This window comes from Nomascus leucogenys, chromosome 9 (genome assembly GCF_006542625.1).
Source record: "Nomascus leucogenys isolate Asia chromosome 9, Asia_NLE_v1, whole genome shotgun sequence".
In the NCBI taxonomy this organism is placed as follows: domain Eukaryota; kingdom Metazoa; phylum Chordata; class Mammalia; order Primates; family Hylobatidae; genus Nomascus; species Nomascus leucogenys.
The window spans coordinates 13,143,826-13,169,545 of NC_044389.1; the positions used below are offsets into that span (position 1 = coordinate 13,143,826).

The following is a 25,720-nucleotide window of genomic DNA, read 5'->3' on the forward strand; positions in this document are numbered from 1 at the left end:
CACACACCGCCACGCTTGACTAATTTTTTGTATTTTAGTGGAGACAGGGTTTCACCATGTTGCCCAGGCTGGTCTCCAACTCCTGAGCTCAGGCAATCTGCCCTTCTCACCCTCACAAAGTGCTAGGATTACTGGCGTGAGCCACCACGCGCAGCTATTTTTTTTTTTTTTTTTTTTTGAGACAGAGTCTCACTCTGCCGGGCTGGCATGCAGTGGCGTGATCTCAGCTCGCTGCAACCTCTGCCTTCCAGGTTCAAGCAATTCTTCTGCCTCAGCCTCCTGAATAGCTGGGATTACAGGCATGCGCCACCATGCCTGGCTAATTTTTGTATTTTTAGTAGAGATAGGGTTTCACTATGTTGGCCAGGCTGGTCTCACACCCCTGATCTCAGGTGATCTGCCCACCTCAGCCTCCCAAAGTGCAGGGATCACAGGCATGAGCCACCTCGCCTGGCCAGGCTGCTTTTAAATAATGTGCTTAAAGTCCCCTCAGCCAGAAGAGGTTGCAAGCTTATGTACTCTTAAACCACAGAGAATCTCCACGGAGCCAGGCTCTGTTCCTGGCAAGGCCACTGAGCAGAACCTAACCCAGCCCCTGCCAGAAAGGTGAGGGCCGCCCATACTCTTGGCCTGGAACTACCTACTCTGGTTTTTGGACACTTAATTCTAGCACGTGTTTGCTCTCTTAAGCACCAGTAAGCCTTGGGGCTGCATAAATATCATCTGTGGCCTTGCTTTGGCTTCAGGAAACTGGTTACTAGTGTTAATCTAGAGACTTATTCCCAGCATCTGTGAGCCTTGCTCCTTGATCCCTGGGAGGGTATTCGCCAAAAGGATGGAATCCCAGAGCCTACAGCATAGTGCCCAGGGTCACAGACTGCCCCTACCATGGAACTGCATGCTTAGGTCCAGAGGGGCTGTGGCCTTATGTGCTGGTCGGTGCCCACGTGTTGGGCCCCTTCCTTTATTAGCATCTTCCTCTGTGTTTGCATTTCTGAGCAGAGAGGTCTGACAGTCTTCTGCTTGGCTGTATTCCCCCTTTCCCTCAGTCCCCATAGTCCCCAAAAGACAAGGGCCTCAACCTACTGTGTTCATTTGTCTTAATTCGCTAATAGCGTGGCTCTGACATGGGTGTGTGTCCTTACTTGTGCCCCGTTTCTTTCGTGTAAGCAACACAAGTCTCCCTTGCTATAGCGGTTGATTTTTTCTATTTTACTCCAGAGTCTTTCTCCAAAGCTGTTCCTAGGAGACTGCTAACCTACTGGTTCCTCTAGTACTGGGTAGAGGTGGAATAAGGGCACAGAAGGAAGGGAAAGAGGTTGGAGAAACCTGCTCTATTAAAGTGCCTGTTGCCGGGCGTGGTGGCTCACGCCTGTAATCCCAGCACTTTGGGAGGCCGAGGCGGGTGGATCACCTGAGGTCAGGAGTTCGAGACCAGCCTGGCCAACATGGTGAAACCCCGTCTTTACTAAAAATACAAAACATTAGCCAGGCGTGGTGGTGCATGCCTGTAATCTCAGCTACTCAGGAGGCTGAGGCAAGAGAATCGCTTGAACCCAGGAGGCAGAGGTTGCCGTGAGCCGAGATCGCACCATTGCACTCCACTTGGGCAACAAGAGCAAAATTCCGTCTCCAAAAAATAAATGAATTAATTAATTAAATAAAGTGCCTAATAACGGATCTGGATCTGTTGATGTTTGGCAGGTGCCCCTGGTCTGCTCTGCCGGTATCTTCACCCATAAACCAGTGAGCTGATGTTTTCTTTCCTTCTCTTCCTCTCACTGGGCCCATGAATTCATACATATTAGCAGTTCAATCCATCATGCAGAGAGACCACCTCTCCCCGAGCACATGCCCCAGGCCACAGGAAGGTGAACATCCAGTGAGGGTTGGACTCCTAACCCTGGCACTCATTGTGATGAGATACCAGATAGAATGAGTCAGTTAAAGCTGGGGGTAGCAAGCTTGGTGATTTATTTGGATAACCTAGCAGCTGCCATACCTCTTCTGGCCCCCAGGTACAATGGAAGGTAAGTCACGTTCTCATCTATGACCCATCCCTCTTTTTGTACTTTTGAAATAAACAGGAAGGATTTTTGTTCAGTCTGCCTGACCTTAACTCCCACCTCCCCACCTCCCCACCTCCAAGCCCCAGATAGGGCCCAGTCCCTTGGGAGAGCCTTGCCTGGGTTCCTTTCACACTATGGAACCTCTGATAGGGTGAGGATGGAGAAGAGAAATTCTTGCCTTGGGGTTGTGACCTGAAACTTAGAGACTCTTGGAGTCTTAACAAGCACAGTTGACCCTTGAACAACACAGGAGTTGGGGTGCTGACCCTGTGCAGTCAGAAATCCACGTATAACTTTTGTCTGCCCCAAAATTGAACTAATAACCTACCATTCACTGGAAGCCTTACCAATAATATAAACAACCAATTAACACATTATTAATATATTATATATCACATTCTTATAAGAAAGTAAGCTAGAGAAAAATCATAAGGAAGAGAAAATATATTTACGGTTCATTAAGTGGAAATGGATCATTATAAGGTCTTTTTTTTTTTTTTTTGAGACGGAGTCTCACTCTGTCACCCAGGCTGGAGTGCAGTGGCGCGATCTCGGCTCACTGCAAGCTCTGCCTCCCGGGTTCACGCCGTTCTCCTGCCTCAGCCTCTCCGAGTAGCTGGGACTACAGGCGCCTGCCACCACGCCCGGCTAATTTTTTTCGTATTTTTAGTAGAGATGGGGTTTCACCGTGGTCTCTATCTCCGGACCTCGTGATCCGCCCACCTCAGCCTCCCAGAGTGCTGGGATTACAAGCATGAGCCACCGCACTGGCCTAATTATAAAGGTCTTTATCCTCATCTTTACCTTGAGGAGGAAGAGGAGGAGTTCTTGCTATCTCGGGGGTGGCAGAGGCAAAAGAGGGTTGAAGAGGTAAAAGGGAAGGCAGGCACGCTCAATGCAACTTCTATTGAAAAAGCCACATCTAAGTGGACCCATGCCTCAAACCCATATTGTGCAATGGTCAACTCTATTCTACTTGAAGCATGAGCATATGTAAGCATTGCCCTTCCTGGGCTGGCTTTCTCACGGATGTTGTTACTGGAGGATGCGACAGATAGACTCTAGTCCGAGTCTTTGCCATAACAAGATCTAAGCCTAGATGACTTCCTGCAGGTCCCATTGGCTTCCATTTATAACTGCCCTAAGACCCAGGTCCCCATGCTCGGCTGGCTCCGTAGAGTCCTTGGAGGGGAGGGTGGTTACTCTGGTGATGCAGAACTGAAAACTAAGGGGAAGTGGCCTAAGAGAAGACAGGGCACCTCCAAAGTGCCCGGTCCCTATTAGAAATCCAACAGTTTCTGACCTCCAGGAACGCATAGCTGGGACAGGAGACCTTGACTGTTTCTTTTTCTGTGTAGTGCAGACTCTCAGTAAGTTCGGCCCGGCTTTCAGTCTGGTTCCTCACCTACAGTCTGCGCTGTACCTGAGGCCAGAGTTTTAGATTTGACTGCCCCAGGATGTAAATTTGTTGTCTGTTGGATGCATTAGTTGTCTGCTTGTATAATGTGAAAGACAGGGTCTTGGGCCCTAACTTTTCCCTCATGAAGACTTGTGCTATTCTCAGCTCTACCCTGTATCCCCACCTTCAGAACTGAGATTCTGTGATGTGACTCATCTTGCTGCTTCTAGGCATTCAGTGTCCTGCACTAGTACACCCACCTGCAGTGAGGAAGCTGATCTTTTTCTGTCTTCCCTCTGCTTAAAGCTCAGTAGAGTGGGTGAGACATATGCACAGTGCCTGGAGGCCACAAGAAGCCTCAGGCAAGACAAGGGGAGCTTTCCAGGAGGACTGGCACTTGCACCAAATACTGACAATGAGCTGGGGTACAGGGCAGCGTTCAAGGCAGAGACTGTTACAGGAAAAAATATGGAAAATGCAAGCACGTTATATTTGGGTGATCTCAACTAGCTTGTAGCTGGAATTTGGAACGGAGGAAGGAACTAGAGAAAAAGGTACAGGGCTGAATGACCTTGGTTTGGATATCTTTTTCACATATTTATTGAGCACCTACTATGAGCCATGGATTATTCTAGATGTTAGGGGGCCGTTTTGGGGAGCAAAAAAATTTGAACTTTCTCCTATATAAAATGTTTAGTGGCATTCAGGTGCCTGCATTCAGAGATAACCCATCCTTAAAGCAGCGGTTCTCAACCTGGGACACTTTTGCCCTCCAGCGGACATTTGGCAATGTTTAGAGATGTTTTTGACTGTTGCAACTGTGGGTAGGGGTGATCTGGCATGTTGCATATAGAGACCAGGGATGTGGCTCAGTCCTACAAAGCACAGAACAGACATGCCCACACAACAAAGAATTATCCTGCCAGAAATGGCAATACTGCTGAGATTAAGAAATCTTAGGCCGGGCGCGGTGGCTCACGCTTGTAATCCCAGCACTTTGGGAGGCCGAGGCGGGCGGATCACGAGGTCAGGAGATCGAGACCACGGTGAAACCCCGTCTCTACTAAAAATACAAAAAAAATTAGCCGGGCGTGGTGGCGGGCGCCTGTAGTCCCAGCTACTCGGAGAGGCTGAGGCAGGAGAATGGTGTGAACCCGGGAGGCGGAGCTTGCAGTGAGCCGAGATCGCGCCACTGCACTCCAGCCTGGGTGACAGAGCGAGACTCTGTCTCAAAAAAAAAAAGAAATCTTAGGCCCGGTGCGGTGACTCATGCCTGTAATCCCAGCACTTTGGGAGGCTGAGGTGGGCGGGTCACCTGGGGTCGGGAGCTCGAGACCGGCCTGACCAACATGGAGAAACCTCATCTCTCCTAAAAATATAAAAAAATTAGCTGGCCATGGCTGGGCGCGGTGGCTCACACCTGTAATCCCAGCACTTTGGGAGGCCGAGGCGGGTGGATCACGAGGTGAGGAGATCGAGACCATCCTGGCTAACACGGTGAAACCCCATCTCTACTAAAAATACAAAAAATTAGCCAGGTGTGGTGGTGGGCGCCTGTAGTTCCAGCTACTCGGGAGGCTAAGGCAGGAGAATGGCATGAACCCGGGAGGCGGAGCTGGAAGTGAGTCGAGATTGCGCCACTGCACTCTAGCCTGGGCAAGACAGCGAGATTCTGTCTCAAAAAAAAAAAAAAAAAAAAAAATTAGCTGGCCCTGTTGGGACATGCCTGTAATTCCAGCTACTCAGGAGGCTGAGGCAGGAGAATCGCTTGAACCCAGGAGGCGGAGGTTACAGTGAGTTGAGATTGCGCCATTGCACTCCAGCCTGGGCAACAAGAGCGAAACTCCGTCCCAAAAAAAAAAAAAAAAAGAAATCTTGCCTTAAAGGATTGCTTGACAGTTGCAAGGATAGTTTTCTGGGCACAGTACAGTAGAGGGATAGTGGCCGTTGTAGTAATCAAGGTGAAAAACCAATGCTTGGACCAGAGCAGTGAGATGGGGGAGGGAAGAGTAAAAGGGTTGGGTCACAGCGCTTAGTGACCAGTTGACATGGCACACAGGGAGAAGGGTCATGGGTGACTTGCTGCTTGGACAGCATGAGATGTTCTCCCTCCCATGTTTCCCATTTAGGCTTGGAGAAGAATTCAGTTTTAGGTGTTGTATTAGTCTGCTGGGGTTGCCATAACAAGGCACCACAGATGAGGTGTCTTAAACAACAGAAATGTGCCTCACATTTGGGAGGCTAGAAGTCCAAGGTCAAGATGTGTTGGCAGTTTAGTTTCTTCTGAGGCCTTTCTCCTTGGCTTGCAGATGGCCATCTCTGGCCTCTGTCCTTATTGCCTCCTCTTATAAGTCCATCAGTCCTATTGGATTAGAATCTACCCTTATGACCTCATTTTAATTTTTTTTTTTTCTTTTTTGAGACTGAGGCTCGCTCTGTTGCCCAGGCTGGAGTGCAATGGCACGATCTCAGCTCACTGCTGCCTCAGCCTCCCAGGTTCAAGCTATTCTCCTGCCTCAGCCTCCCGAGTAGCTGGGATTTTAGGCGCCTGTCACCATGCCCAGCTAATTTTTGTATTTTTAGTAGAGACAGGGTTTCGCCATGTTGGCCAGGCTGGTCTCAAACTCCTGACCTCAGGTGATCCACCCGCCTCGGCCTCCCAAAGTGCTGGGATTACAAGCCTGAGCCACTGCACCCAGCCAAAATAAGGTCTTCTAAAACAAGATCTTCCAAACACACTGAAGGCCTTTTCATTTCCCTGAAAAGACAATGTACCAATAAGTAGTAAGATAAAGCAGGTGAAGGCTAGCCCCCAGTTCCATCAGGAGCATGCATTTTCCCACCTGCTTCTGAGCCCTGACGGGGCCAAGAGTCCCCAGCACACAGAGCATGAAACCTACTTGCCCTCTGAGTCTAAGCTTGGAAGAGGGCAAAGTTGGGAAGGGGAAGCTCTAAACAAATCACAATATAACATGACAAATATGTGTAGAAATGTGACTAAAGTCCGGAAGCAGGGCAGACCTGCGGTAAATGGCAGTGGATTTTGGAGGCTGAGTTAGTTGGCCAGACAGACCAGGAAGGAACAAGGCAGAGGGAACAGCATACTATCTCAGAACTGTAACAGGCTCCCTAATGCTGGGGATTAAGGTGAAAGGCAGAGTGGTGGAAAAGAGATGAAAACTCAACACGGGTAGGCTGTGTGTCCATGGAACAGGAATCTTCTGACCAAAGTGAAAGGTTCGTGCCAAAGAGTGAGAGGAAGGGACTCCCACAGTGCGTAAGCCTTTGAGGGCAGGGTGTGTGTTAATCACGTGCTGCGCAGTCCTGGTCCCCCATCCCATGCATACTCGGGTACTGAAATAGGTTGAACCCAGTGGGAGGCAGGAAGATAGGAGTTGGAGCCCCAACTTATGGTGGGAGAAAGACGGTGACCACTTAAAGCCTTAGATATCTGGGAATTAGAATCCAAGGGATGGTAATAAATGTAGATGATTCTCATATCCCGGGCATCTTCACAGTGAAGTTGGCTCATTGGTCAGGGAGAGAGGGAACAAAGTTAGAAACCAAATCCTAGTGAAAGTTCAGGGTATCGAGCTGGGACTGTCTCTATGTACTTCCTGGGGCACTCTGGGCAGCCTAAGGAGCAGGCTAGGGGGCTGTTGGTGCTGGCTTCACCGGGGACTTGAACACCTGCTCAAAAGGATGTGGCAAGGCTTAGCTAAGGAGGCTGTATGGAATTCCCTTGCGGACAGGAAGAATGCGGAAGCTGACAGCACGTGCTTCCTTTCCCCACCCCTCCCTCCCAGTCCTCAGTCTTCGGGAAGAAAGAAAGTGCCGTATATCAGCCCTGGGAAAAGAGATGACCCCCTCTCTCACTTGGGGGAGGGGTAGAGACCTTGTCAAGTAATTCTTCTGGATGCTGTCTTTGTCTATAAATTCAGGGACTTGGACTAAACCTCCAGTTAAGAACACCCTCCGCCAGGCATGGTGGCTCATGCCTGTAATCCCAGCACTTTGGGAGGCCGAGGTGGGCAGATTACCTGAGGTCGGGAGTGCGAGACCAGCCTGACCAACATGGAGGAACCCTGTCTCTACTGAAAATACAAAATTAGGCGTGGTGGTGGTGCATGCCTGAAATCCCAGCTACTCAGGAGCCTGAGGCAGGAGAATTGCTTGGACCTGGGAGGCAGAGGTTGTGGGGAGCTGAGATCACATCATTGCACTCCAGCCTGGGCAACAAGAGTGAAACTCTGTCTCAAAAAAAAAAAAAAAGAACACCCTCCACCCCCACCCCGACCACCACATGTCTCTATGTGGAACCCAGCAACTGGGAAGAAATGGAAAAAAGATAAGGGTGTCTTAGGTGTAGGCATCCCTCCCACACCCTATCCTGTCTTGCTGATCTGGAGTCTCATTTTTTTTTATCCCTCATCAAGTCTGGGCAGGTTCTTAAAGGGTTGTGAGTGCCTATTCTGGGAGGAGCTGCATCCAGGCTGTCTGAAAAGTAGCGGACAGGCCCATAGAGGATTTTCTGCGGCAGTGCCTCGCCCGTGTGGTCATCTTGTTCCAGAGCATCACACTACAAAATAGTCCCCAACCCTGAGGGCTGGGCCCCTTGGAGTGGATTTTACTAGCCCCAGCACAAGCCGTGTCTAATTGCTGCGATTAAGGCTCTGTAGAGGTGTGATGAGACAGTGCTCTGGCCTTAGAAATGACAGAGCAGGCCGGGCACGGTGGCTCACGCCTGTAATCCCAGTACTGGGAGGCCGAGGTGGACAGATCACCTGAGGAGTTTGAGACCAGCCTGGTCCAACATGGTGAAACCCCATCTCTACTAAAAATACAAAAATTAGCTGGCATGGTGGCAGGCACCTGTAATCCCAGCTACCTGGGAGGCTGAGGCAGGAGAATCGCTTGAATCCAGGAGATGGAGGTTGCAGTGAGCCGAGATTGTGCCACTGCACTCCAGCCTGGGCGACAGAGCAAGACTCTGTCTCACAAAAAAAAAAAAAAAAAAAAAGAAAGAAAGAAAAAGAAAAAGACAGAGCAGCACAGGTGATGAAGAACACAGACTCTGAAGCCAGGATACCTGGATTTGAATCCCAGCTTTGCCACCTCATAACTGTGTGGCCTTGGTCATGTTACTGGCCTGTTTCCTGTTCTATAAAATGAGACTAAAACAGTAGTACCTCCCTCAGGGTCATCTTGAGGATTAAATAGACAGTGCTTAGAATAGTACCTGGGACACAGTAAGTGGTCATCAGTGTTCGCTATTATCAATATAATTGGGACCATAACCCACCATAGGGGAGGAAAAGGGGCTTTAATGTATTTAAGCACTTTCTCTTCCATCACTGTTCTCCATATAATAATCCTCTGTTCCTATTCTAAGTAATCACTTCTTTGTGCTTCTCTGTAGCTCTTCATTTCCCCAAAATTAAGCTCTTTTGAAGACGCTCATTCTCAATGGTTAATTATTCCAATTTTCCCCTAGCCAAGGCCTCTCGCTACTTGTATTCCTCCTCTTACCCCCCGAGGTTCCAGTGTCCTGGAGCCCACACAATTGGCTCTGTGCGCCTGAGCTCTGGCTGTAAGCCCACCCGCACAAAGCGCCCCTCAGTACCTCTCTGCCTCCTCCCCTGCTCACGCCAGGGGCCCAGCTTCTCACCCGCGCTCTCAGAAGCTTTTAGGTAGGTCAGAGGGTGCCATTCATTAAATACAAGCACAACTTTGTCCTCATTCCCAGCCACTCCGCTAGCAGTGAGACCCAAATATTTTATCTGAGTGATAGGCAGGCATTGGCCTCTGACAGAAGGGCTTCCAGCAGAAGGAATCGAGCATAAATTACGAAGGCCCTGTGCTGTGTGAGGCGTGTCGCAGTTATGTCTTGCTATGTAACAGACTACCCCAAAACTGAGTGGCTTCAAACAACCGCCATTGATTCACTCACATTTCTGTAGTTTGTGGGAGGGCTTGGTGGCGGTGCATCACTCTCTGTGGAGTTGACTGGGGCCGCTCAAGAACTCGATATGGCCACACTCGCTCATCTTACCATCTCAGCTGGCATGGCTGGGGGCCTCCCGTGCTTTCTCCTTAGCCCTTATCCTACAGGGCTTTCTTCTCCAGCAGTGTAGCTGGACTTCTTTACATGGCAGTTGGCTTCCAGAGAGAGAAAACAAGCTGCGAGGCCTCTTAAGACCTCAGCCTTGCCAGAAGCAGCGGCTCATGACTGTAATCTCAGCACTTTTGGAGGATAAGGCACGCGGATTGCTTGAGCTCAGGAGTTTGAGACCAGCCTGGCCAACATGGCGAAACATTGTCTCTACAAAAAATTAGCCAGGTGTGGTGGTGCGTACCTGTAATCCCAGCTACTCTGGAGGCTGAGGCGGGAGGATCGCTTGAGCCTGGGGGGCAGAGGTTGCAGTGAACCGAGATCATACCACTGCAGTCCAGCCCGGGTGGCAGAATGAGACCCTGTCTCAAGAAAAAGACAGGCCGTAAGGTCCACATTCACTGGGAGACACAATGTTGTGTCTTCCCAACACTGAATTTTGAACTCCTAACCCCCAGTATCTCAGAATGTGACCTTAATTGGAAATAAAGTAATTGCAGATTTTATTAATGAAGAAGATGAGGTCCTACTGGAGTGGGGTGGGCCCCCATCCAATATGACTGGAGTCCTTTATAATGGAGAAATTTCAACATAGACACACACAGGCAGGCAGGAGGCTGTGTGAAGATTGGCATTATGCTGCCACAGCTAGCAGGTGCTAGGAAAGAAGCCTGGAACAGATCCTTCCCTAGTGCCTTTAGAGGAAACATAGCCCTGCCCACACCTCGATCTCAGACTTCTGGCCTCCAGAACTACGAGACAATACATTTTGGTTGTTTTTTTTTTGTTTTGTTTTGTTTTGTTTTTGAGACGGAGTCTCGCTCTGTCACCCAGGCTGGAGTGCAGTGGTGCGATCTCGGCTCACTGCAGGCTCCGGCCCCACCGGGTTCACGCCGTTCTCCTGCCTCAGCCTCCAGAGTAGCTGGGACTACAGGCACCTGCCACCACACCCGGCTATTTTTTGTATTTTTAGTAGAGGCAGGGTTTCACCTTGTTAGCCAGGATGGTCTCAATCTCCTGACCTTGTGATCCACCCGCCTCGGCCTCCCAAAGTGCTGGGATTACAGGCGTGAGCCACCACACCCGGCCAAATTTGAATCAAAATAACCTGAAACTACTGAGCACCTTTTCTGCCTCTGACTTTAAGGGAACAGAGCAAGCCTGGCAGTTAGGAAAGAGCTTGGGTCTCCTGGGGGAGCTTGCCTGAGTTCAGACTACTTTAATGGTGGTGTGTGTGAGCTGCGTGTGTAACCCCTCCATGCCTCAGTTACCCCACGTGGAAAATGATGTAGAGTGTATCACATTGAGCTGCACAGATGAAAGCAGGTAGAGTGCTTAGCAGTGTCGAACACCGTGATTTGTGTGCCTCCTGATTTCCACCCTTCTGTGAAGTGGTATTCTATTTTACTGATGAGGAAACTGGTTCAGTAGTTGATTTGTCCAAAGCCTTAACAACTGGGACAGTGCTGGACTTGGACCTGTGCTCAAGCCTTTGGATTCGAGAGGCTCTGCTCTTTGCCTAGCAGGGAGGGATGGGAGCCATCCTCAGGAGGTTTACTAATAGGCAAGTGATCCATCTACACAACAGCCCCAAACTAGAAACTGAGGTGACATGGTAAACAGGCCATGCGTTCTCTGGCCTCATGGAAGAGAGTCAAGAAGGAAGATGCAAGCGACCAGAATTTTGAGTTTTGATAGGGAGGAGCAAGGAGGAAAGTCAGCTCCTGATTCCTCTGCTGGACTAAGAGCAGTTGCTGAGTCAGGTGGAGTTGGGGAGGACTGTGAATGCCACAGCCTTCAGGCTAAGGAGAGTGGATGAAGAGCCTGGGAGCCTGGGGGCGGAGCTGCCTCTGAGTCAGTTGCCTTTTTCTTTTCTTTCTTTTTTTTTTTTTCCTCTTTTTTGAGACAGAGTCTCGCTCTGTCCCCCAGGCTGGAGTGCAGTGGCGTGATCTCTGCTCACTGCAACCTCTGCCTTCTGGGTTCAAGCTATTCTCCTGCCTCAGCCTCCTGAGTAGCTGGGATTACAGGTTTGCACCACCATGCCCGCTAATTTTTTTATTTTTAGTAGAGATGGGGTTTCACCATGTTGGTCAGGCTGGTCTCGAACTCCTGACCTCGTGATCCACCCGCCTCGGCCTCCCAAAGTGCTGAGATTACAGGCGTGAGCCACCGCACCCGGCTGCTTTTTTCTTTCAACAAATAAAATGCCTACTGTGTGCTGAATGCTCTGCAAAGCCTGGAGATACTGTCGGCATGCTGCTCAGTACCTATCGTCAGGAAGCCCACATTCAGGAAACAGAGGTGGGCCGATGCAGACCTTGGACAGTCACACAACTCGTTGTAAGTGTGCAAAGATGAAGGTCTGAAGAGGGCAAGTAACAAGTGGCCCTGGCCTTGTGTGAAGAGTCGGGGAAGGTTTCTCTGAGAAAGATTAAAAAGCTGGTGATGAGTAGTTGGTTAGATGGAGGAAGTCCGGGCCAGGAAGTAGCGCATGTAGGAGACCCAGAGCAGGCATGAGCTCAGCTGCAAGAACCATGTGGGTCAGATGGTGGGAGATGAGGTTAGTGAGCTGGTCGGAGGCTGTGGTAAACATGTTTGTACCCCAAAAGCTATGGGGAAGCCATGGAAGGACTTTAAATTGGGTAATGTCCTGTGATGGATTTCTTGCCTTACAGTTCTGAACCCTCCCACACATTAGTCTCATTTGATTGCCACAGTAACCTTGTGAAGATATTACCTCCGTTTTACAGATAAAGACAGTTGGAATCCTTATTCCAATTGGAGGTCAGATGTCTGAAATTACATATCCAGACCACACCTCTGCCCCATCTCTTGCTCTTTCTCCTACCAGAGAAACACCACCACACCCAAGGGAGGTGATGATGCCTGTAGGGGACCCAGGGAGACTGGATGGTCTCTCTGCCCCATGTCTTAGCCCTCATGGTAACAATATTGCTCCTTGCATGCACAGGGCTCCTAAAGTAGCCTAACCAGAAAAGGGAGAACTATGCCCTGAGGCCACTGGGTGGGAGAAATCTGCCCCTCCCCACCCACCTGGGGCAGGGCTGGCAACAGTGGAAATGTCCTGCCTGCCTGAGCCTGTCTGCAGCTTCCTAACAAAGAAGGAGCCCAGACCTGATGAGGGGGCAGCCCAAAGACCAGGGCTGAGTGTGCAGTTGCCCTGGAGCCCCTAGGGATACGTCAGCAGGAGCAACAGAGGCCCTTGGAGTGGGCTGAAGCCTGTGGTCCCCCATGGAAGGATGTGATGGGGTGAAAGAGGGTGCCAGGCTTGACAAATGCTGAAGGCTAGGCACCTCCATCTCCTGGAGAGGGAGAGTTGAGCGGGTGCCCTCCAAGTGTCTCTCATTTGCCTTACATGGAGAACTCCCTTTAGCCTCAGTGCCAACCCTGTGTGCTAGCTGGAATCCCTGTTTCATAGGCGGGGAGACTGGCTCAGAGAGGTTAAATAACATAAAATCTCTCAGCTAGTAAATAGCACTGGAATTAAAACCCAAGTTTGAGAGGCACCACCATCTGTGCACCTTCCTTTGAGCCATAGTAACCAGAGAAGAGCTTACTTATTCCCAGGGAGAGCTCCAAAGCTTCAGGGAGGAGGTGAAGCTGATACTGAGACCCTCCTCTCAGGTGCTTAGCACTCAGGAGCTTAGTAAATGTTTGGATGAATGAGAAACCTGGAGTAAAAAGGGTTGCTGCTGGATCCTGGAGGTGGAGGGAGGGGAAGGGAGTGGAGTGGAGTGGAGGGGAGGGGAGGGGACGGGGTCCCAATTGCCCCAGTGATGTGGGCTCCTCCCCAGCTCTCCAGGAGTGAAGGATTGCCTTGGCCTCTCCAGTCTCACCTGGGAAGCCAGAGCCTGTCCCACCTTACTCAGCAGGAACCAGCTACCAAGAAACACAAATGCCTTTCATCTAAAAGGCAATTCAGGAGAACCCAAAGCAGCTGCTTTTGATAAAGGAAGGATGTGGCCAGCACAGAGGGAGGAAAAGAGGTCATTGGGGAAGACAGCTGCCAGACAGACCTAAGGGGAGCCCCAGAGGCTGCAAAGAGGATGGGGGCAGGCTGTGCTCCCACTTCGTTTCCTCCTCCCACACCCCAGTCAGAGCCCCACTCTTCACACTGGCCAAAGTCAAATTGCTGGTCACCAAGAAAGGAGGACACCCATGTCCCCCACAGCAGCCTGAGGCCCCCTCAGCCTTTTCCCTAGGTGAGGGAAAGCCACATCCCTGGAAGGGCAGGTCTGATGGGGTAAGAGGGGCAGGATGTTTGGGTTTCCCAGATTCATTGCATTGAGAGAGTGGGACAGTCAGGGAAAGGCCTGGGCCCTGCTGGCAATTTGGTGGAGACTTCAGTGACGTTGCTCAGAAGCCACCTCCCTGCGCTGGTGGGAACCTCCCCGAGACGCCCACCTTTGGCTGCATGAGGTGACCCAGGAGCTGCACCTCAGGCAGGGTCTAGGTTGTCGCAATCTGCATGAGCCATGCAGACTCCAGGTAACCGGTCTCTCATATACGTATATTTTTAATCCGTAAAACAGGATCTTCCCTGCAGTGTGCTTCTGAAGATTAAATCAGATAATGTATTCCTATGAGCTTTATGAACTGAAGTGACATACAAAAGCAAGGGATTATTCACTAATTCAACAAACATCCACTGAGCTCTAGCAGTGGATTTGGAGGTAAAACAGGAACCCAACGTCCAGACAAATCCAACTCAAGGTGCCCTGGGAGCTCAGAGGAGGGGCCGCTGAGCTGGCTCCTGCAGAGGAGGCAGGGATTACTAATGCAGACAAGGAGGGAGGAGGTTCCGGGCAGGGTGCGGAGTATGTGGGTGTCAGGGAGCCACCGAACACCTGCCAGGAACCACATCATCTTTTCTCCTTTTTTCTTTGGTAAAACTAGCAATGGCTAACATTTTTCAGTGCTAAGTACCAAGCAATGTTCTAAGTATTCATTGTACTTCTCACCTCTTAATCCTCAGAGCCTGTATTCGTAACCCCATTTTACCAGATGAGAAAATGGGGTCCAGAAGTTAAAGTAACTTCCCAAAGTCACTCAGCTAGTAAATGACAGGTAAACTTTGAACTCTTTCAGACTCCAAAAGCCATGGTTTTAACCTCCTTGTTAGAAAGCGCCTTCACTTTTATTCAACCCTCCAAAAATCCTCTTAAGCAACATTTCCTTAACTTGAGGATGTCACCCTTCCTCTTTCCCAAAAACAGAATCTTAATTCCTTGAACTTTTTGTAAGAGGGTGTCCAGCTTGTGAGAGGCCAGAATGAGGTCAGCAGGGCATGGAAAGATTTGGAGGAAAGTGTTTATGAAGGGACCAGGGCCTAGAGTGAACCAGAAATCAGACCCAAGCCCAAGGCCCCTTAACCTCCGCATCTCACCTATCCCAAAAAGTCCAAGCAAGGAGTTGGAGGAGGGCAACAGCAGCATTTATGCTCAGAGAAGAATCTTGCTTTCTGGTAACCAAGGCTGATCTCCTTGTAGAGTTTACTTCCCCCAAGGAAAATTAAGGCATGTTGTGTTTTTTTTTGTTTTTGTTTGTTTTTGTTTTTTCTTTTTTTGAGACAGAGTTTTGCTCATGTTACCCAGGCTGGAGTGTAATGGCGTGATCTCAGCTCACTGCAACCTCCGCCTCCTGGGCTCAAGTGATTCTCCTGCCTCAGCCTCCCGAGTAGCTGGGATTACAGTTGCCCACCATCATGCCCAGCTAATTTATTTGGTATTTTTAGTAGAGACGGGGTTTTGCCATGTTGGCCAGGCTGGTCTCAAACTCCTGACCTCAGGTGATCCACCCACCTCAGCCTCCCAAAGTGCTGGGATTACAGGCATGAGACACCGTGCCTGGCCAGCAAGTTTTGTCAAGCTGACTTTCTTGTCTTCCCCTGCCCTAACCCTCACTTGGAAGAGAAGGCAAGGCCTCCGCTTTAGGGAAAAAAAGAATGTCCCAGAGAAGAAGGTTTGGGGGATGGGAGGCCAGTAAGACTCAGTCAGGCAGTAACCCCCTCCCTTGCCTGGCGTTACCTTTAAGGAGAAGAGGGCCCAGGAAGGGTGGCATTCTCAGAACTCATCACCAGAGCCCCTGGGACTATGCGGTGACCTATGTTCCTTTCTTTCCTAACTGCATTTCCCCTGCCAACCCCATAATAACTTCCCTCATTGTCTATGCTCACCATTCACCTTCTTCAAGGTGAAACCCACGACCCAGCCCACAAAAAGGAGGCCTATCTCAGGGACATGGCATGCCCATTTAGTTGTGTATGACTTGAACTCACATCGCCCGCATGTGAAGGCTTGGCCAGGACCTGGCCCGAACTCCACCCTAAACTCCAGGCCCCTCCAACCTTTGATACCACACCCCAATCTGTAGCAAATATAGGACTTTCTTTTGAATAATAACACTCATTGTAAATCATCTGCTGTCTCCGTCTCGTCTTAAACAATGTTAAGCCTCAGATAGGGTGGGTGGGTCAGTACGAGGAAAATGCCAACCTCTGAAAGTGGAGTTAATAGAAGGCCGGGCGCGGTGGCTCATGCTTGTAATCCCAGCACTTTGGGAGGCCGAGGCGGGCGGATCACGAGGTCAGGAGATCGAGACCACAGTGAAACCCTGTCTCTACTAAAAATAAAAAAAAATTAGCCGGGCGTGGTGGCGGGCGCCTGTAGTCCCAGCTACTCGGAGAGGCTGAGGCAGGAGAATGGCGTGAACCCGGGAGGCGGAGCTTGCAGTGAGCCGAGATTGCGCCACTGCAATCCAGCCTGGGCGACAGTGAGACTCCGTCTCAAAAAAAAAAAAAAAAAAAAAAAAAAAAAGAAAGTGGAGTTAATAGAATCAACAACAGATCTATTCAGCCATCTGCAGAGTAATCCACGCTCAGAGGGGCTTAGTGTTACTGACAGAGATAGGGGTATGTCCCAGGAATCCATTAGGGGCCCAGTGCTTCTGAAGCTAAAAATGATTTCCAGGAAGTTGTAACCCAATCAAGTATGTGATAACCTGAGGCAAAACTGTTAACTCGAGAAAGCCTCCCCGGAACAGAGCAAAACAGTGGCTCGTAGTGTTTTTTGTTGTTTTGTTGTTGATGATTCTGTTTTGTTTTCGTTTTTATTTTGTAGAGGTGGGGGTCTCACTCTGTTGCCCAGGCTAGTCGTGAACTCTGGGCTCAAGCAATCCTCCCACCTCAGCCTCCCAAAGCACTGGGATTTAAAGGTGTGAGCCATTGCACCTGGCCATTGTGTTAAAACCATCTGTTGATACATTCTGAATTAGTTGCCAGCATTCAGAAAATTGAGAGGTCTAACATAAAAATTGAAATTTCCAACTTCTCTTGACAAATGACCAGATCTGCAATGCTGGACCTACCTTCCCCCAAGGCACCTGTCCAGTAACGCTGAGCTTCAGAGAGGGCATGCAGACCTGAGTTTGCCATGAGCCTACCACTCTCCACCATCCCCCAGACATGGAGGCTGAGCCTCAGTTGTCAGTTGTAATGACACTTTTGCTACTGGATTCCTTTTTTTTTTGAGATGGAATTTCACTCTCGTTGCCCAGGCTGGAGTGCAAAGACGCGATCTTGGCTCACTGCAACCTCTGCCTCCCGGGTTCAAGAGATTCTCCTGCCTCAGCCTCCCAAGTAGCTGGGATTACAGGCATGCACCACCATGCCTGACTAATTTTGTACTTTTAGTAGAGACGGGGTTTCTCCATGTTGGTCAGGTTGGTCTCAAATTCCTGACCTCAGGTGATCCACCAGCCTTGGCCTCCCAAAGTGCTGGGATTAGAGGCATGGGCTGGCTGCTACTGGATTCTTACACCAGGCCTACTTTACCCAGCTATGTTGTCTTGCAGCCCCTGTAGACATGAGAACGAGGCCTCAGTCACTGTCTAAGGCAGAGAGTGCCCTGATATGATCTCAGTCCATAGAGAAAGAAAAGGGAAGTGCCATTTATCAAAAATCTATTATATGCCAGGCACCGAAATCGACATCTTATACATATTTTCTTCTTCTTCTTCTTTTTTTTTTTTTCTTTTAGGTATGGTCTGGCTCTATCGCCCAGGCTGGAGTGCAGTGGTGGGATCTCAGCTCACTGCACCCTCTGCCTCCTGGAGTGAAGCCGTCCTCCCACCTCAACCTCCCAAGTAGCTGGGACTACAGGTATGTACCACCTCGCCCAGCCAACTTTTGTATTTTTTTTGTAGAGACAGGGTTTCACTATGTTGGTCAAGCTGGTCTTGAACTCATGAGCTCAAGCTATCTGCCCGCCTTGGCCTCCTGAAGTGTTGGAATTACAGGCGTGAGCCACCACGCCTGGCCCATATTTTCTTCTTTAATGGTTTTCCTCATCGTGACCTCTTTTCATCTAGTCCTCACATGATGCCCATAGTGATCTTTCCAAAGCACAACTCGGATCGTTTCTTTGTCCTTCTGAAAACTGTTTGATGATTCCCTATTACCATCAAGATAGCCTAAACCCTTTCATTTGCTTCTACAGCCTTTTATTTTTGTTTTTGAGACAGAGTCTCGGTCTGTTGCCCAGGCTGGAGTATAGTGGCGTGATTTTAGCTCGCTGCAGCCTTGAACTCCCAGGCTCGAGTGATCCTCCCACCTCAGCCTCCTGAGTTGCTGAGACTACAAGTGTGAGGCACTGTTCCTGGCTGGTTTGTTTTTTAAATAACTTTTTTTGAGATATAATTCACATATCACAAAATTCTTTCTTTTCAAAGTTCACAGTTTAATGGTTTTTAGCATATTAACAGAGTAGTGCAACAATCACCACAGTCAATTTGAGAACATTATCATCACTCCAAAAAGAAACCCCACACCTGTTAGCAGTCATTTCCCATTCCCCTTTCCCCAGCCCCTGGCCAGCAATCTACTTCCTGTTTCTATGGATTTATGTATTCTGGATACTTCATATAAATGAATCATACAATATGTAGCCTTTTGTGACTCGCTTATTTCATGTAGCAGAATGTTTTTAAGGTTCATATGTGTATGTATCTGTGCTTCATTCTTTTTTATTGCTGAATAATATTTCACTGTATGAAGGTCCTACATTTTCCTTACCCATCCATCAGTTGGTGGACATGTTCATTGTCACCATGCTTTGTTTATAATAATGCTGGTTTGAACATTCATGTATGAGCCTTTGTGTGAATATATGTTTTCATTCTCTTGAGTATGTACCTGGGAGTGGAATTGCTTGATAATATGGCAATTCTAACATTTTGAAGAACTGCTAAACGCTTTTCCAAACTGGTTGCACCATTTTACAACCCCAGCAGCATGTATGAGGGTTCTAATTTCTCCACATCCTAGACAACATTTATTTTCCTTTAAAAAAAAATTATAGCCGCCCAAGCATGGTGGCTCACACCTGTAATCCCAGCACTTTGGGATGCCAAGGTGGAAGGATTGCCTGAGCCCAGGAGTTTGAGACCAGCCTGGGCAACATGACAAGACCTAGTCTCAGAAAAAAAAAAGAGGCCGGGCGTGGTGGCTCATGCCTGTAATCCCAGCACTTTGGGAGGCCGAGGTGGGCGGATCACCTGAGGTCAGGAGTTCTAGACCAGCCTCTACATGGAGAAACCCCATCTCTACTGAAAATACAAAATTAGCTGGGCATGGTGGTGCATACTTGGGAGGCTGAGACAGGAGAATAGCTTGAACCTGGAAGGCAGAGGTTGTGGTGAGCCAAGATCGCACCATTGCACTCCAGCCTGGGCAACAAGAGCAAAACTCCATCTCAAAAAAAAAAAAAAAAAAAAAGAATGAATTTGGACCCCCAGCACTTTGGGAGACCAAGGCAGGTGGATCATGAGGTCAGGAGTTTGAGACCAGCCTGGCCAACATAGTGAAACCCCATCTCTACTAAAAATACAAAAAATTAGCTGGGCGTGGTGGCGAGTGCCTATAATCCCAGCTACTCGGGCGGCTGACGCAGGAGAATTGCTTGAACCCGGGAGGCAGAGGTTCTGTGAGGCAAGATCATGCCATTGCACTCCAGCCTGGGTGACAGAGCAAGACTCTGTCTCAAAAAAAAAAAAAAAAAAAATAGCCATCCTGGTGGGTGTGAAGTGGTATTTCATTGCGGTTTTGATTTGCATTTCCCTAATGACTAATGATGAAATCTTTTCATGTGCTTATTGGCCACTGTTATGTTGTCTTTGGAGAAATCCCTTAGCCCATTTTTAAAGTGGGTTGTCTTTTTATCATTGAGTTGTAAGAATTCTTTCTGTGGCTGGGCGCGGTGGCTCACACCTGTAATCCCAGCACTTTGGGAGGCCGAGGCAGGCGGATTATGAGGTCAAGAGATTGACACCATCCTGGCCAACGTGGTGAAACCCTGTTTCTACTAAAAATACAAAAATTAGCCAAGCATAGTGGCGCACGCCTGTAGTCCCAGCTACTCAGGAAGCTGAGGTAGGAGAATCATTTGAAACTGGGAGGCAGAAGTTGCAGTGAGCAGAGATCGCGCTACTGCACTCCAGCCTGGCAACAGAGCAAGACTCCATCTCAAAAACAAACAAATAAATAAATAAATAAATAAATAATTCTTTCTATATTCTGGATACCAGTCTCTTATCAGATATATGATTTGCAAATTTTTTTTCCATGCTGTTTGTTGTCTTTTCACTTTAATAGTTGCTTTGAAGCACACAAAAAAATTTAATTTGTTGAAGTCTAATTTATCTATTCTTTGAGTGCTTGTGTTCTGGTGTCATATCTAAGAAACTTGCCTAATCCAAGATCATGATTGAGATTTTTGTTTTCATCTAAGAATTTTATAGTTTTAGTTCTTACATTTAGGTCTATAATGCTTTTTTATGTTAATTTTTTTTTTTTTTTTTTTTTTTTTTTTGAGATGGAGTCTTGCTCTGTCTCCCAGGCTGGAGTGCAGTGGCCTGATCTCGGTGCACTTCAATCTGCACCTTCTGGGTTCAAGGGATCTTCCTACCCCAGCCTCCTGAGTAGCTAGGATTACAGGCACATGCCACCATACCCAGCTAATTTTTGTATTTTTAGTAGAGACAGGGTTTTACCATGTTGGCCAGGCTGGTCTTGAACTCCTGACCTCAGGTGATCCACCCTCCTCAGCCTCCCAGACTGCTGGGATTACAGGCGTGAGCCACCATGTCCAGCCTAATTTTTTTATATGATGTGAGTTAGGGGTCCAAATTAATTCTTTTTTTTTAATTTAATTTTTCTTTTTCTTTTTTCTTTTCTTTTTTTTTTTTTGAGACAGAGTTTCGCTCTTTTTGCCCAGGCTGGAGTACAACGGCACGATCTTGGCTCACCACAACCTCTGCCTCCCAGGTTCAAGCTATTCTCCTGCCTCAGCCTCCCAAGTATGCACCACCACGCCTAGCTAATTTTGTATTTTTAGTAGAGACGGAGTTTCTCCATGTTGACGCTGGTCTAGAACTCCTGACCCACGCCCGGCCTCTTTTTTTTTTCTGAGACTAGGTCTTGTCATGTTGCCCAGGCTGGTCTCGAACTCCTGGGCTCAGGCAATCCTTCCACCTTGGCATCCCAAAGTGCTGGGATTACAGGTGTGAGCCACCAGGCCTGGCCCAACTTCATTCTTTTGCATGTGGATATTCAGTTGTTCCAACATCATTTGTTGAAAAGACAATTCTTTCCCCCACTTGATTATCTATGGCCCTTCTTTTTACTTATTTATTTTTTTTAGACAGGGTCTCACTCTATCACCCAGGCTAGAGTACAGTGGCGCAGTCTTGGCTCACAGCAAGATGTGGCCTTCTGCTTGTCATCAAAGGCAGTGTAGGAGACCCTGCGGTAGAAGAGGAAAGGTCTGCAGAGGATTGGGCTCTGCAGACCTCCACCTCCCATGCTTAAGCGATTCTCCCGCCTCAGCTTCCTGAGTAGCGGGGATTACAGGTACATGACATCACGCCTGGCTAATTTTTTTTTTTTTTTTTTTTGTAGAGACGAGTTTTCACTATGTTGTCCAGGCTGGTCTCAAATTCCTGGACTCAAGCAATCCACCCACCTCGGCCTCCCAAGTGCTGGGATTACAGGCATGAGCTACTGCGCCTGACCTCCTTTGACCTTCTCAAGCTGGCCCTTTCTTAGTCCTGTGGCTTCATCTTCTGCATTACCCTCACCCAGGCTTGCCCTCCATCTCCAGATTCCCTAAATGATTTACTCTGCTCACCTCTGGCCCACTTCACCACATGCTGCTTCTTCTACTGGAAAGTCTCCCTGCCTCTCTTCGCATATCACTTGGCTATTTTCTGTGATGATCTGGCAGGTCTAGGCTTAGATGTTACATCTTCCAAAAAGCCTTTCCTAAATCCTCAAGAATGTTTTGGGAACAGCAATTGTGCTCCCAAGGACCCTGTACTTAACCTCAATGTGATGTTTAACACACCTGTGTATATCTTACTCCCATAAAAACCCTCTTCACAGATAGGAACTTTTTTTGTGCCTGGCATGTAGTAGGCACTCAATAAATATCTGATGAATCCCAGAAGTAAAGGAAGAGGACAATTTTGAGAAGGAAGACATAATTAGAACTGTGTATTGCTGTAGAAAGTTAGGGAGAATGAGATCTGAAAAAGTCACTGGGTTTTGACTATTCTCATCATGACAAATAGAGAAGAGTTTCAGTAGCATTGTTGATGCAGAGGCCAGTGTGGACACAGAAACCAGAGTTAAGGAAGGAATTGCTGATGAGTGAAGCTTTAGTTACAAACTTTTTTTTTTTTTTTTTTGAGACAGGGTCTCACTCTGTTGCCCAGGCTGGAGTGTAATGGCATAATCATGGCTCACTCCAGCCTCAACCTCCTGGGCTCAAGTGATCCTCCTGCCTCAGCCTCCTGAGTAGCTAGGACCACAGGCACATGCCACCACAACCTGGCTAACTTTTTAATTTTTTGTGGAGACAGGGTCTTGCCGTGTTGCCTAGGTTGGTCTTGAACTGCTGGCCTCAAGAGATCCTCCCACCTCAGCCTCCTAAGGGAGGCTGCAATTACTGGCATGAGCCACCATACCTAGCCTATTTGTGCCCAAGTTTGTTGGTGAGGAAAGGAGGGAACTAGATTGGCACTGTGAAACAGCTTCAATAATAGAGCTAAGGGATTCGTTTTATTGCTATTTGTCCATCTGCTACTTTCCTGCACTTCAGAGATTTTGACTTCTAATGAGAGTCCCTTTCATGGCTTTTTATGATGTCAATTCTAGGGATTCAGCCATGATTTTCTTGCCTGCCCTCCTATGACCACATACCTCATCCCCACCTCTGCCTCTGTGTAAACATAGAAGTGCATACACGCACGCGCATGTACACACATGGACACCTTGATTTGGGCTGATCTCAGCATCCCAAGTATCTAAAGATTTTGAGAGTGATCAAAACTCTCCCCAAATTTGGATAAGCTATATGTGCCCCAGCAAAAGACATCCTATGAGAGTTCTTTGAATAGAAAGGAAGCAACAAGTCTCCTGACATCTTGGTGGCACCAAAAGACTAACAGTCTTCTCTGTCTGCCCTTCATTCCATTGTGTCTCCCCTATGTCACTCATATAGACTAGAATGAAATGGCTTTAAGATTTCAATTTTTCATCCCCCTACTGATTTATCTTCAGCGTTGATCCGCTTGCTGCTATTTGTCATTTTTCTCCCAGAGGTAGATATGCCTGATCATGAGCCCCTCAGCCTGACCAGCTCTCACCACCAGCCTCACACAGCTCACGTGGTACCCCATACCTTTCAGAAGTATCTTCTGATCCATCTGCCCCTCTGAAAGATGTCCCAGCAAGGCGAAGCTGGTGCAGTGCTGTGGCACCCCCTCAGGTTGGTAGCCCAGCTCCACCTGCCCCTTCTCCAGGGCATACCTCCCATCCACAATGGAGCCCGTCATCACTTGCACCCTGCTCAGATTTGCTGGATGGTTCAGAATCACCGTCAGGTGGTTTCCTATACTAATGTTGTGTGTCCAAAAGAATGATTCATCCAGAGTGTAGGCCTCCCAGGGGAAATGCATATCAGAAACCTGCATATCAGTGAAGACAGCTCCAGGCGGGTTGTTGGGACCATCGGCATTCTTTTTCTGAAGTGCTGTGGCCTTCTGCTTGCGATCAAAGGCAGTGTAGGAGACCCTGCGGTAGAATAGGAAAGGTCTGCAGAGGATTGGGCTTTCCTGGACCAGGAGTGTACGGAAATGAGAAATCAGGCTGTCAAGGGGTTTCTTCTTTTACAAGAGGAGGAGGAAATGGGCCAGGAGCGGAAGGTCCCTGCTGTGGAAGAGTTTGCCAAGGAAGCCTATATTGGAGAACTCCGGTAGCACCCACGAGTTGGACTTCATGGTGGTCACCCTTGAATGAATGTGGGTGACAAAGTTGGGGGCAAAAAGGGCATTGTCCTCTATTAACGGAAGTAATCAGAGAGCTTTGTGGCAAAGCTCATGAGGAAGGCATGATCTACGTTCTGCTTGGAGTAGAATTCGCCACAAAAGGCCTCATCCCTGATGCTGTCCACAGTGGGGTAGGCATCGGATGGAGCATGGATCAGTAGCAACTGCCCTTTCAAGATCTGTGGGCTGAAGAGGCTTGAAATATGGGCAAGAGTTTCTCTGAGCCAGGTGAGGTCAGAATCTGCAAGGTGGACCAGCACCGTGAGACGTTTCTGCTCAGCCTTAGAGGAAACACGGAACAGGGAGACCAATGTGTACAAGAGGCTGCTTCCATCCCCTCGCTGCACTGATGAGATCCCCACTGTCAGCCATGCTGAGGAGAGGTAAAAATAGGGACAACTGTCAGTGCACAGTAATAGTGACGGTTGTCAGAAGGGTTAGGGGTTGGGATCCTATGTGGGACCTTCACTCTTCCTTCCTCCTTATTTCCCACCTGTTTTTCCCTTGGCGGAGGGGACGTTTACATCCTTGCTGCTCGAAGTGTAGTCCTTAGTCCAGCAACATCAGGCTGCTCTGTAAGCTCATTTCAAATACAGGATCTCGATCCCTACCTCAGATTTAATCAGAAGCTGCATTTTCACAGTATCACCAGGTAACTTGTATGCACAGTAAAGTTTGAGAAGTACTACGCTAGGTGATGCTGAGTGTCTGTAGGTTCTGCTCAGTCCTCTTTGAGCCTAGAACTTTGTGGCGTATGGTTTAGGGGCTCAATAAATATTAGCTATTATAATAGTTATAATTGTTGTCAATTATATTATTATATTGTTGTCAATTGTCATCTTCCCAAAGCTGCCCTTTGAAGGAGATATATTAGGAAAAGGACTTCCCCTGGAAGTCAGGAGCCTGGAGTTTTTGTCCCAGTTCTGCCACTGATTGTGTGATCTTGAGCAAGTCCCTTCAGCCCTGAGTTTAGTTCCTGATCCATAAACTGGGGGAGTTGGACTATGCAACTCTAAGACCCCCTCTAATCCAAATGTTCTCTAATCTAGTGATTCCACCTTCTTACAACAATTAACTTTAGTAATTGGCCAAGAAGGGAAAAAAAGAAAAGTAGTAGCCAACTTTATCTTTTTCCTCCTTCCTCCTCATACTGCTGATATATAAATATTTGCCTTGGGGAAGGAGGAGAGAATTAACTGCCAGATCCTTTTTTTTTTTTTTTTTTTTTTAGGAGGAGTCTCACTCTGTTGCCCAGGCTGGAGTGCAATGGTGCGATCTTGGCTCACTGCTACCACCACCTCCCAGGTTCAAGCGATTCTCCTGCCTCAGCTTCCTGAGTAGCTGGGATTCCAGGTGTCCCCCACTGTGCCCAGCTAATTTTTGTATTTTTAGTAGAGATGGGATTTCACCATCTTGGCCAGGCTGGTCTCAAACTCCTGACTTCGTGATCCACCCACCTAGGCCTCCTAAAGTGCTGGGATTACAGGCATAAGCCACCACACTTGGCCATTGTCTGCCAGATTCTAATATTCCTGGGCACAGTCTGTCTTTCTTCTTCCCTCTTCTGCTTTCCTTCCTATCTGCCTGATCTCTCTGGCTGTCCCTACTTCCCCTGGGATACTGAATTCCTCCCTCTTGTTGATACTCATTCTTTCTTCTCTTCTGGATTTTTTCCATACATTTGAAAATGAGGTTCTGCCAGTCTTCTAGTGGTCTTGGGTCCTTCCTGCTGTTATA

General features: G+C 48.4%; 1 pseudogene; it reads right to left on the minus strand.

Moving 5' to 3' along the window:
• Positions 1–23,420: 23,420 nt before the first annotated feature.
• Positions 23,421–24,036, minus strand: LOC105738774 (annotated as a pseudogene).
• Positions 24,037–25,720: the final 1,684 nt, after the last annotated feature.